This window comes from Ascaphus truei, chromosome 1, assembly GCF_040206685.1.
Source record: "Ascaphus truei isolate aAscTru1 chromosome 1, aAscTru1.hap1, whole genome shotgun sequence".
Taxonomy (NCBI): domain Eukaryota; kingdom Metazoa; phylum Chordata; class Amphibia; order Anura; family Ascaphidae; genus Ascaphus; species Ascaphus truei.
Window position 1 is genome coordinate 198,380,453 of NC_134483.1, and position 13,361 is coordinate 198,393,813.

At 41.0% G+C, this 13,361-nt stretch overlaps 1 long non-coding RNA gene across 2 annotated transcripts; it reads left to right on the forward strand.

The window, feature by feature from the left end:
* The first annotated feature begins 331 nt into the window (after positions 1 to 331).
* LOC142470120 (uncharacterized) lies at positions 332 to 9,785 on the forward strand. Of its 2 annotated transcripts, XR_012789170.1 has the most exons (4): positions 332 to 429; positions 3,732 to 3,857; positions 8,480 to 8,632; positions 9,660 to 9,785. It is a non-coding gene; the product is annotated as an uncharacterized LOC142470120 (long non-coding RNA). The 2 variants fall into 2 exon arrangements; XR_012789167.1 differs by lacking the exon at positions 3,732 to 3,857.
* Positions 9,786 to 13,361: the final 3,576 nt, after the last annotated feature.

Below are 13,361 nucleotides of genomic sequence, written 5' to 3' on the forward strand. Positions count from 1 at the left end.
CTAGACTAGAGCTCATTCAGATAGATATCAGCGTGTGGGAGGCGATGCAATTTGTGTTACAATTTATGCATTTTTTGGCGGGCATACTGCGCATACGTACGGGAAGATCAATATGGGCTTCTGCGCATGCGTGGCATGATTTACAACCTCCTCTTCTGCGCATGTACTGCCTACAACTGCATTGTGATGCACGTGCGACCATCAGCAGAATGACATCACTTCCGTCATGTTCTTTCATTACAACTCAAGAGAATTTTCCCATCGAATCTCAGTAGGTTTTGCATAAAAAATGTGCAAACTACTTTTGAACACATTCGCACATCTCTACTCCCTATCAAACGCACACCTATACATTGCATCTAGTATTGGACCAGCATTAAATACCAGCACTGGGACTCTTTCTGCCCAGATCGGATACAGGCTACAGAGGTAAGCAGCATATGATATACCTCTGAGCCCCGATGACTGAACTAGTGGCAGTTTCCCCTTACTTTTTCCTCTCCATATGGACGACATACAACATTTGCATTGGGCACCAACAAAGCATCAGAACGCAAGACAGCACCAAGATTATTGTACATGCAGCTTGGACTTGTCCATATTGGAATTGGGGAGTGGAACTGCTTAGACTTTAGAGTTAATGTTCACTTTGATACTGACTTGAAAATTATTATTCTGCTTCACTAATTGAAAAATACTTCACAAACATATGTTGTTATTGACAGATAACGAAGTCTTATTTTTTGAGGTGATGCTGTAACAAAAATACATATTTAAAAGAGGTAGTATACATAGTTAACTTTGTAACTAGTTTCAATTGACCACCCCAAAGATGTGAACAACTGATCCGAAGCTAAATATAACAAAGAAAAGCTTCTAGAAAGGACTGTATCAACTGATACATATGTATGCTGAAACATAAGCATGCCCATTTGAATGTTGCGGAAGGACAGCAGTTACAATTGAAAGCTGCTGATTTGACACTGGAGTAGTCTGCCACAAAATGCATAAATTGATACAATGTATGTGTAGCACCTGTTCCCCCCTGCCACAGAAGATCTGGCCACTACATGGGTGTTTCCCTGGTGCTGTAGCTCACCTGCTTGGTACAGGAGGTCTGAGTTGCTCCACGGTTGTTGTATGGGAGCAGCATAAGGGCAGGCTTTCTCCTTCTCATAGTGCAGCGCCTCCATCCCATGAGGATCCGGCTGAAAGCAGAATGGTCCCCACAGGCAATTTTCCTTCCCAAGAACCACACATCATAGTTGGTTCAACGGCAGATTTCTTGTGCAGAAAGCATGGCATCATCTCCATTCCCTGGAGCAAACCCCAGGGGCTTGAGGCCCCAAAAATCCCTCCAAATCTCCTTTACCATCTTGCAGGGAAAAGGGTATCACACCATACCATACAGCTTACTCATAGCCCATAGCCCTCCCCAATGTGGTGGAGTGTCAACTTTTATACCCGGGAGAAGGGCTTGTAACCTCACCCCATAACAGGGCAGGTCTAGGTACTGACAGACATCACACTCTATACATGTGACCCAGTCAGTACCCTTCCCAGGTATGACACACCAACTGCCGGTATAGGCCTGCAGCATAGTACCCATCAGGCTGCAATTGCAGGCTAGGCCCTGCGCAGGAGATTAAACCCAACACTGTCTGTTCCTAGCAGAATTTATAGTGTTGAGGCCAGTAAAAGGCAATAGCCAGGGGCACTTGACTACATACTGTACGTTTTCCTGAAAAGTTTATGAGATCATATTGTACAGAATCGCAAATATAAAGCTGTGTAACCTTAATGGTCTTCATACTTTAGGGTGGTGTTTACATATTATTTAATAGGATTTTTAACACAATGACGGTCACATCAGCAACTGCTGACACTATGCGCTTAAAAAAAGATATATATTGGGACCATGTATGTCAGTCCACTAAGCATTCCTCCATAAAGACAGATGCTCCTGCTAAATAAAAAAAGTTTTGTGTGACATTAATAAAGGCAATATAAGGCAACTATCTTCTGAACACTTCATTTGGATGAAGATTGGATTCCTACTAGGTGATAACATATTAGTAGAGATGGGCAATTTTTTTTTTTTGCAGATTTGGATCTGCTGCAGATAAGGTGGTTCCTTTGGTCTGCAAATCGGGCTCTAGAAGAGTGATTCGTCTTTCTAGATTTGTTTTATAACTGATAATCCAATCTGTGTATTCTGCAATCCGTTGGAGGATTCTAAGATTACAATCTGTGGATTTTTGCAATCCAATTGAGGATTGTATGAGTAATATTTTTACTCTTACAATAATCTATTCTATTGCGGAATCTGCAGATTGGATCCAAAAGCGGTATTGGATTAATCCGCAAGGATTCAAACTGGAACAATCTGTTTGTGGGGACTCAGGGGTTCCCAAAAAGAGCTTACTGGGGTTCTGTGTTTGTTAACAGATTTTACACCTCGGAACGGATTTTGAATGGAAAGCTCTGGAAATTCCGCAAACAGAATTTGACAGTTTCACCAATCTCTACATATTAGTACCGTATGTCTGTTTCAGCAAGTAATTACTGTATTAGTATTTAATAATCATGGTTTATTGTTGTTTAATGAAATGTATTTTAGTATGAAAAATATATCCTGCTGTTTAAAACATCCAAAAGGTAAATTGGTGTTAACACCAATTTTAGATATTGACATACTGCAGCTTTAGTGCACTCAGTTGTGGTTGTTTAGTATAGAAGTTACTGTTGACATAAAAAAAACTATATATATATATATATATATAGATACAATTCACAGCTTGCACTCAATGTACTCAGGAACATCAACAGGTGCCAGTCTCTAATAATAATAAGACAACATTACCATTCTCACGTCCGGTAAAGGAAGACTGCACTCTGATCAATGTAAACAAAAAAAGTCTGTATTAGGCATAGATACAAGATAAATAGGCCGCCCAGTCCGACGTTTCGGTCCTGGAGTGGACCTCTCACCCCCTTGAGAAAGGTTCCACTCCGGTGAATTTGAAAATCTAGTTTGCAATGAGATGATGGCCATGGTTTACTGCTGTGTAAACTGATTTTAATTTGATTCATTTTTATTCAACCAATAGTTTAAATGTTCAATCCAATCACACCAATGTTATTTTGAGCCAACTAATATTACAGGAACATTTCACACAATATCTTGAATGAATAATATATTTTTTTGTATTAGAGGATGGAAGGCCCAGACTGAACATATGAAATACACATTTAATTCAACAGGAGTTATTTTCCCATACAATATGTTAGAACATTAGTGTGGAGGGGTTTGCTTGCTGGCATTTTTTGGCTATATAGGGGTTAGTATGGGTTTAAAAATGTATAGCTAATTGTTTTTACATTTTTTATCGTCGGTCAAAAATATTGCATAGTAGAGATAGGTACATTTTTCTGGCAAAAGTTCAAATTAATAGCAAAAATATATTTAATAATATTAGCAATTTCAAACTTTTACAAAGTTACTGAAGATATAAAAAAAAACACCATGCATGTCTTTTAATTAAAAACAAAATCTATAAATAGTAGTAAAACATTAGTATTAAACAGTTATCTTTATTATAAGAATTGGAGACATAATGCTATATAATAGTTATATGAAGCATGTTGGTGCCTTACTGAGCATAGATGTTTAAGTCACTGAAGGCACATCTGTGTGGTCCTGTCGTAGATGTGTTAATTCTTCCTTGCAGTGACATACAACCTGAATTGAAGTGTCCACATTATTGTGAAATGTGGCTGCTGAAAAAATGTCTTCCTCATGAGAGACCTCTGTAGCAGCCTCTGTGATACTTTCACAGTGAAGTTCCTGGTATAAGGTGGGTGGTCAGGTTACTGTATGTACTGCTCAAATCCTGATCTCAAGGCAATGCTCTGACTGAACAAATGTCTTATACAGGCATAGCTTCTTTCCTCTGGAACAGTGGTGTCAGTTTATTATTGTCACATGGTCATCTTGTGGTGGGATGCTCAAACTTTGACTCTCAAAAACCATATTCACTATCAAGTTGCCCCAGGGAGGGTGGTTAGGCTTCTTGGGTGGGTAGCGGGAAGGGTTAACACCTTAATTACCATACCGGTTACTATTCCCTAAGGGGATTAAGGGGTTACTGGCCAGTAGCTAGTGTTTTTAATTAAATGTTGGTGAAAGAGAAGTGAAAAAGGATGAAAATGAGGATGATCTTTATCCTCACAGCGATAAGTACTACTTTTATTTTCTATATATTGCCTAGATATTGGTTTATTCTTAAAATATGGATAATAGGGCTTTTGCCCACTACTGTGTGTTGGGGGGAGAGGGAGGGGGGTGTTAGGGGGGGATAGTATGGTGCCCATTTGTTGCCAATGTAGCTATCTGTGCACCCATTGAGATAACCACAGTGACAATCAAAGGATTAAATGGCAAAAGAGCTATTATCTAAATTTGGCTAATGGCACTTTTGCACATTTCTGTGTAGTGTTGGTTGTAGAGGGGGTGGGCGAAGGTTATAGTTCCTCCAGGATGGGTGATTAGGCCTCGTGGGAGGGGTTAACCCTTTCAGTACCTTAGCAGTTGTAACCACTAAGGTAATGGAGGGGTTAACCCCTCCTGTGAGGCCTAACTACCCATCCTGGAGGAACTATACCCTTCACCCCCCCCCCTCTACCACCAACAAACCAGGTACAGCAATTTAACCCCTTCATTACCTTTGTGGTTAGCGACTAAGGCAATGAAGCTCTGTTTTTTTATGACATAGTATTGAAGACTGGGGTATCGGATCCTGAACCACATTCCTTTCAGGATAGGGGACCCCCTGCTTCCCAAGTTACAGGCCCAAGAATGGAGTGACGGTATATCTAGCAAGTTTAATTCTCCCGCATCACGTGGGCCGTGACGAAGGACATTTTAAACTTGTCGAAGATACTGGCACCCAATACGGAAGGCTGCACCGAAGGAAGCAGGGGGTCCCCAGACCTGAAATGAATGCGTTTTAGCTCCAGAGACCCACTGCTTCAATACTATGTTAATAAAATTAAAATAAAAACTGTATGATCGCCTGTAAGAGCTTTGCAGGGAGATGCAGTTTCTCTGCTCTCTCTGCGCAGTTCTTCCAGACTGGAAAGAAATTGCATGGGCATATCACTTGAAAAGCAAATTCCAACTCTTGTTGTATGTCATTTTTGTACCAAACGGTACTTAGCAAGCAATATATCTTACTGAATACCGTTTTTCACAATTCCTACCATTCGGTAGGAACATGCAAACATGTTTAATATTGCAGGGATAACACCGAAGGTACCTGAATAGGTCCCTTTGATGGATGCAGACAAAGGCTTTTCACAGAGGCATTCTCGCCTTTGCCATAAGTAACCGTGCTGTACTTCAGTCCCAACTACATTTCTATCCTAATCTAATCAAATTAGTTGTTTTCTTATTGTTGCTTTTGTCATGACTGTAAGATATGTGTGCAGAGGTTCATATAATGGAGACCGATTAGGGTGAAATTATATCTTGGATTTATTGAGCCTTTTCCTTTATACAGGCAAAACATACAAAACAAAAACAAAGCCCTTATCCCTTTGTAAGGGCTAACTTACTTCCCCAAACCCTATCTGCAGGACTGGAGGGATATTCCCATTACCAGCCTATCACCCCAAATTCTCAGGAGGTACCTTAAGCAGGTGGTAGTTGAGATTAAAAGAGAAACGTTACTACCCCAGAATTCCAGAGTGAGGGATGCCAGGAAAGCAAAAATAAAAAAGGACTTTTATGGGACCAAAAAAGAGTGTCCAATGTTTATATCACAATATAATAAATCCAGTAGCCAAGTGAAGAAGATTATAAATAAACATTGGGACTTATTACAAATGGATCCCATTCTATGTGAATATACTAAACAGGGTCCAAAGTGTGTATACAGACGGGCCAAAACATTGGCTGCATTCATTTCACCAAGTGTTATCACCACCCCCCTAGGTAATCCTGATCGCTTTCTGACCAAGGGGTCTTTTAGGTGCAACCAGTGCAACATGTGCGAATTTATGAGACCATCTAGACATGTCTTTTCCCACAATCCACACAAGCAGTATAATATTAACAGCTTTATCAACTGTAATACAAATATGGTGGTCTATTTGATCAGTTGCGGTTGTGGGAAAAGATATGTCGGTCGGACAACAAGAGCCTTGAAAACAAGGATGCAGGAGCACTGCAGATTAATACGAAAGAAAGATTTAGAACACCCTGTATCAAAGCACTTTACAGAATGTGACAAAGGGGGTATTGGGAACTTCTCTTTTTTGGGTATAGAGAAAATTACAAAAAAGGAGAGAGGGGGTGATATTGTGAATACTCTAAACTGTAGAGAGTCCTTCTGGATATTCGCGTTGAGAACGAGATTTCCTGAAGGGATAAATATAGAGTGGACCATCAACCACTTTTTGAGATAATTACAAACTATACCCCTCCAGATAAGATTAAGATTCCCTGGAAATCAATCCTGTGCTACTAATCACTAGTAAGCACTTTGTGATTTAATCCCAACCCCTTTTTGATCACATAGCCCAGTCTCTTGTCCAGCTTTTTTGATTAGCTTTTTTGATTAATTATATAGCCCAGTCTCTTGTCCAGCTTTTTTGATTAATTAATTATATAGATTGTTCCAACTGAATTCTCTAACCTTACAATAGATTCAGAAAAAGAGAAAATATTGTAGTATATATGCTAGAAAACGAATCATTGACTAAAATATTGCATATGTATAGTAATTAAGGATATTGATTTACTTGCACACTCTATAAATGTTGTCAATGCCATTTTCAGCATGATCAATAAATAAATTTTCCCTAGGTACCCCACAAGGGGAGAAAATATAAAAACATATTTGTTTCAAACATTTATATCTCACTGTAATCACAAGGATGCTCATTTGTTTTTACACGAATTTATTGTTTTTAAATGTGTTTTGTTATGTATATGTATATATTTTTTTAATTAATAAAATTGTATGTTTTGATTTTTGTGATATGGCTGCCCAGTATCGCTATATATATCCTTTAGTGCATAGAACCAATTTTTTAGTAAAATTTTTTTAGTAGATTTCATAGCATTAGTTTATAAACACAAACTTTTGAAGCATTGAACAACAACTATTAATTAATTTATGTCTTTTGTTTATGATTCTTTTGCTCACATTTTATCATGTATATTTTTGTTGAGAATTTTTTTTTATTCACATGAACCCCTCATGATTGGGGGGTGGGGAACATGCTCCATATTTCAGCTCTCTCCACTGAGGATGATTAGCTGGTTGGAGCATGGACATCATTCTCTCCACTACATGTGGGTGTAACATGTGATGTGATGGTATGACACTAACAATTTCTATAGCCACACATAGTTAAGATCCCATCACAAGATTGTGGTGCTGTTTCATAGTAGCAGCAGGCACGTAGAGCTGGGATGGGGGCGGATACAGTTTTCCCCTGTCATCATCCTTCCCTGTGTGGCACTCCCCTATGGGCGTTTCCTTGCAGTGGTGGAGAGATTGTGTGGGGCTGGTTACTCCCCCGTTCAGAGCCGCGATGCGCATGCGCGAGACTAGTGAGTTCTGATTGGTTATGACACAAACGTGACGTCACAGATATCGCGAGACTTGGCGGCCATTGCTACATAAACGCTCTGTATATCGTGTAGAAGCACTTCTTGATAAAGTGCTATGCACGAAACGCGTAGAAGGGTTGCATCCCTTGATTTTATGACACTTCAATAAAGATTGGATATTTTTGGCCAGACCTGTTCCTCATTTGGATCGCGGTGCGCTGCATCACTCTCTACTTTGCTGGCCCTCCATGTCAGTCTCTGGCAGGTTTCTGGGTGCTCTGTGTCCAGGAAAAGAGGACTCTGGGTGTCTGGATGTCTTGATTTCATTTCACCATTGTGCTCACGACAGTGTCCGTGTGCAGGCTTCTCTGCTTTCTTGTGTCAGCTCAATTGTTAACTCAGGAAATATCTCTCCTGAGTCTCACGTGAGGCTTTGTATAGAGCTCTCATTAGTCCAGGTGGAGACTAGTTAATTGAGTGGCTGCAATCAACTATCTCGCTGTTAGATTCTCAGAGCTCTGAGGCTGATTTATTTAAACAGAGATAAGTCCCTGTTACAAAGACAAAGAAAATTTATAAAGACTTTAGCAGCACGAAAAGAAGGAAAAACGATAATACAGATTTAACAGTGACTTCTCCAGTGCAGTGTGAAGGTGTCTCTGCATGCTATCTGTTACCATGCCAATGGTGAAAGAAGAGAGAAATGTCACTCATCCAATTTGCAAAGAATAAGTACAGTATTACTATACAGTACCAACAGAATTTTCTTTGATCATCTGAGCCTTTTTATATTCTGTTTTCCTTTGTACATTTTTCTATGCATTTCAGCGAATGTTGGTGTTTTTATAGTATCTGCAGGCTTGACAAGAATCTAGTGAAAGAACTAAGCTAAGTTAAAGATAACCGTTGTACCAGGGATATTAAAGCAATTCACCAATTCATAGCTTAAAAATCCCAGAGAGCAGTATACGGACAATGAGAAGAGCGCTGGGATGAAGTTTTGCCCCACAGGTAACATACTGTACAGAATCTGTCAATGTGACTCTCTCTGTAACTGTGCTCTAGAATGTAAAGAATAATGTTGATAATATGTTAATTTTTTTTAATAAGGCAAATGCAGGCAGGATCATCCATTCGACTAGTTGGTGACATTTAACAGTTACAGTATCTAATTATTGACAGGTACCTACGTATAAAATTGTTAAGAAATTTTACAGACTGCAGTGCTATACAAAGTCTGGCTTGAAAACTAATGAGTCAATATGCAGGTTTTTAACTCAATTGCTAAAAAGGTGGGGCGGGCATTGCTTTTTTTTTTAAACACATACTGTACAGGTACTTCCAAGAAGTAATACGTGTGACAAAGTTTCCTCTTACTCTGCACGTCTCCTGACATGTACCCAATAGCAAAACCAAACACCTAAAAAAAGCATGTGACTGCCATCCATATATTTTAGAAGCAATGTTAAATTGTTACTTTATGTAATAATTTGATTGACAATTTCTATAAAGTATTGTGGGTAATTGTTGCTCTTTATGTTTTAAACTGTAACTATAATGGTTTCAAAGGGCCTATTTTTTTGGTCCATGAATAAATATCAACTTCATACCTTTAAAACATGCAACATTATTTTTTTAGAGATGCAGACTGTTTCCATAAGACACTTTGTTTAAGGTACAGCAATACCTCTCTCACTTATTGAATGTTTACATTTGTTTAACTATATGAAGCAATTTAATATACCCTACAAGAATTTTCTAGTAATTTCTATGTTGACAGCCAAAGGCAGGGCTCGCTCGCTATAGAAGTTTTGCCAAACAGAGCCAGCTGGCACCCCAAGGTGAATCCCCCAAATACTTCCGCTGACAGTCAAAGCGGGAGTATTGAGATAGGATGGATCACCTGTTGCTTCTCTTTTTCACTAGATGAGTATGTGAGCATAGTGGCTGTATCTATGGTACCTAATTCTTGGATGGTGTGTGGCTTTATAAATGTCACATACAGTACTCTATGTTATTTTTCTATTATGTTTGTTAGATGCACACTGGCAGAGCAAATACTGTACCGTACCCCTGCTGAGGCTGAGCGAGGAGGAACAGGGAAGGCCTCTGTGGCACCAGTGACATGGGGACCAAGATTTATAATGTTGGCTGAAGGAGGGATGAGGTGTAGGTCATCGGGAAGCGCAAGCCATGTAAAACATAAAAATAACCTGATAGTGCAATATACGTGATAAATAGTGAATAAATATAAATGTAGGAGTCTGTGTGCAAAATACTCACAAACATATAGTGAGTGATATTCACATAAAGGTATCTTTGAATCACAGCCCACCAAGGATGGTAATCACAAGGAGCTTCTGGAGACCTTAATCATAAAAGAAACGGACATAGTGCAGACTGGATTGACAATTTATAAAAAGTAAGTGGTAAGGGATACACTCACATGGTATTAGAAATATAAAAGCATATAGATCCTGCGAACTGGATCTCGGCAAGTGAAGCGTGTGTTCTCTGCCTCCCCTGTGTCTCGGCGTGCGTGTCACTGGTGCGTCTCACCGAACCCGGAAACCGGAAATGACGTCATCCGCTCGCAGGGGCTCCAAACGCTTTGGGATTTCATTGGTCAGCGCCACTCTAAGCGTTTCTCCGCATTCGGTTTCTTCAGGAGAAGGAGGGATACAGAAATTATGAGAGACCAGATGGAGACTGGAGGAGTCTGTATACTGACCACATGAGTATCAATGTTTGTGTAATGCATTATGTACTGCAATGTCAACATACTGTACCCTCCAACTGTACCTATTTATCTGGTACTCTACATGTGTTTGGGTTCTCTAAAGCCTGCTGTACCTATTTAACAAAAATAGGTTTTTTTTTGTATGTGGACTGTAAGATGAATAGGCTCGGCTGCTCTTTATGTGCCGGCGATGGCGACGCAACGATGACGTCGCCGTCGCCGTTTCGATAGTTGCAATTCAAGTTTGGGCGACGTCGCTGGCTACAAGGCCAGGGACGTCATAAAAGGGGGAGGCAGAGAGACGGAGAAGCTCTCTGATTGTCCACAAGGAAAGACCATCGCCGGAAAAATCAAATAACAGTGACTACCAGATTTTTGGTAGCGCTATCGCTTGGTCGTGTCATCGCCGTCGCGTGCACTATAAGTGCTGACGACGACGACAATTCATTTTTTACACAAAGACGCATCGCTGTCGCCATCACCGGCACTATAAGCGCAGCCTTAGGGGGCTTCAATAGCGCATGCTCGCGGATCAGGGAGGGGGCGCGCGTTGCGAGACAAATCAGTTAAACTTTTTTCTTCGCGCGACAGACAGGTCACGTGAGCGGTTTGCCCAATGAGTGTGAACAAGCTCCGTGATGTCACTAGGAACGCCCCCCATGAACGCCCCCAGAAATGCCCCCAGGAACGCCCCCAGGAACGCCCCCCATGGCCCTTCTACCATGACCAGGGAAAGCACCCGCTTTCCCTCAGCCTCCGCGCGCCTCCGCACGGGAGAAGGCAACATGGCCCCAGCCTTAAGCTGTTAAATTCCGTGCATTATTGAAATCCCATTATTCAATCAATAATGGCCCAGAATATTTGGCACCCTGCCAAGTTTTTCAGCCAATCAGCTTTCAGTTCTCATTTACAAAGAGTGAGATCAGCACTCAGACAGGGGAGGTGATTGGACAGGAGGCAGCAGAAAGGCTCTGACTCCTCCCCCACCCTGCCTGCAGAGAGCTCCACACAGAACAGGGCGGGGAAAGGTTTGTGTGTCTGTTGTGTGTTTTGTGGGTGTTAAGGGGGCCAGCAGAGTGTTTTATTAGTGTGTGTGTCTTCTGTTGGTGTGTGTTTTGTGGGTGTAGAGGGGGACTGCACTGTGTGTTTTGTGGGTGGAGGAGGGGTGCATTGTGTTTTGTGTGTGTGTCTGAAGTGTGTGGTTTTACATGGGGGCTGTAGTGGGTGTAGAGGAGGGCTGCTGGTGTGTGTTTTGTGTATGTAGAAGGGGACAGCAGTCTGTTTTGTTGGTGGTAGTCTGTAGTGTGTTTTGTGGGTGTTGAGGGGGGCTGCAGTGTGTGCGTGTGTGTGCCAATGGGTGCAGAGGGTGGAGGAGTGCTGCAGAGTGTGTGTGTGTGCCTGCAGTGGGTTTACAGGGGGATGCGGTCGTTTTTGTGGGTGTAGAGTGGGCTGCTGTGTGTGTTGTGCATGTGTTTTGTAAGTGTAGAGTGTGGAGGAGGGCTGCATGTGTTTTGTGGGTGTAGAGGAGAGGGGCTGCAGAGTGTGTAGGGGGGACTGCAGAGTATGTTTGTGTATATAGAGCGAGGGTTGCAGAGTGTGTGTGTAGAGAGGGGGGGCTGCATTGTGTGTGTGTGTGTGTGTGTGTGTGTGTGTGTGTGTGTGTGTGTGTGTGTGTGTGTGTGTGTGTGTGTGTGTGTGTGTGTGTGTGTGTGTGTGTGTGTGTGTGTGTGTGTGTGTGTGTGTGTGTGTGTGTGTGTGTACAGTAAGTATATAAAGGGGGATGTGTGTATGTACAATTTCCTTTTAATAAACTTGCAGTAAAAACATAAGAATGTAGACAACCGTGCTGATAAAAATTAATATGACTACAAAAGTGTCTCTTTTTCATGTAAAAATGTGTTTTAAAAAGCCTACATTTAGCCAACAATAGTAATAATCCCCTCCGAACAGGGCATTACTGGCCAATAATGCCCTGGCTGCGTTAAAGTCCCTCGGCTTCGCCTCAGGCCTTCAACTCTTCCAGCCAGGGCATTATTGGCCAGTAATGCCCTGTTCTTCGGGGATAATTACTTAATTATAGGCTAAAGCTACAAAATTCCAGAAATTATTGAAATCCCTGCTCTCTGATTGGTTAAAATTGCGGGCATTATTCATTCAGTAATGCCCGGAATTTTTGGCAGCTTGCCAAGTGTTTATTTCAGAGATTAATTATACCATTATATTATACTCTGTATATATTTTACTCTCTAACATACTATATACTATCTAGAAGATAATTAATTCTCACAAAACGGTATGTTATCCAGGTACTTAGAATTATTTTAGGCGCAAATCTGAAATTAATAATCTTAATAGTTCCAGTTCTCTTAGTCTATTTTGGGGTTGCTATATAGTTATGTACTGTATGTCAACTTTTGTATGTTTTGGGCAATGCACTCATTATCGGGTAAATGGCTCTCCATATGCAGTATAAAGCTTTATATTGTTGTAAATTAGCAATTTAATACAATGTTGTACACAGTAGGAATCTATGATTTTTTGCTTGGTAAAAATCCGTTAAACAAGGAATGCAGTCATTCAGAAAGAGAATAGACGCTGCAATCAGGGAACCAATAGGAAGAGGGAGGTGACTACATAAGGAAGTAGGGAAAGGTTGGTCAGCATTAACCCCTTAAGAAGCCATAGAGGTGAAACGCATAGAGTGACTGTAACAGGGACTTATCCCTGTTTAAACAAAGCAGCCTCAGAGCTCTAAGAATCAAGCAGAGAGATAGTTCATTGCAGCCACTCAATTAACTGGTCTCCACCTGGACTCATGAGAGGTCTGTAAAAAGCCTCATGTGAGACACAGGAGAGTGATTCCTTAGCTCACATTTGAGCTGACATAAGGAGAAAGCAGAGATTTCCTTAGCCCGCAACTTGGCTGACCTGAGGAAAATAGGATGTCTTGATGCACACTGAAGGACTGTATGCTTACAGCAAGACAAGGGACAAGACCTG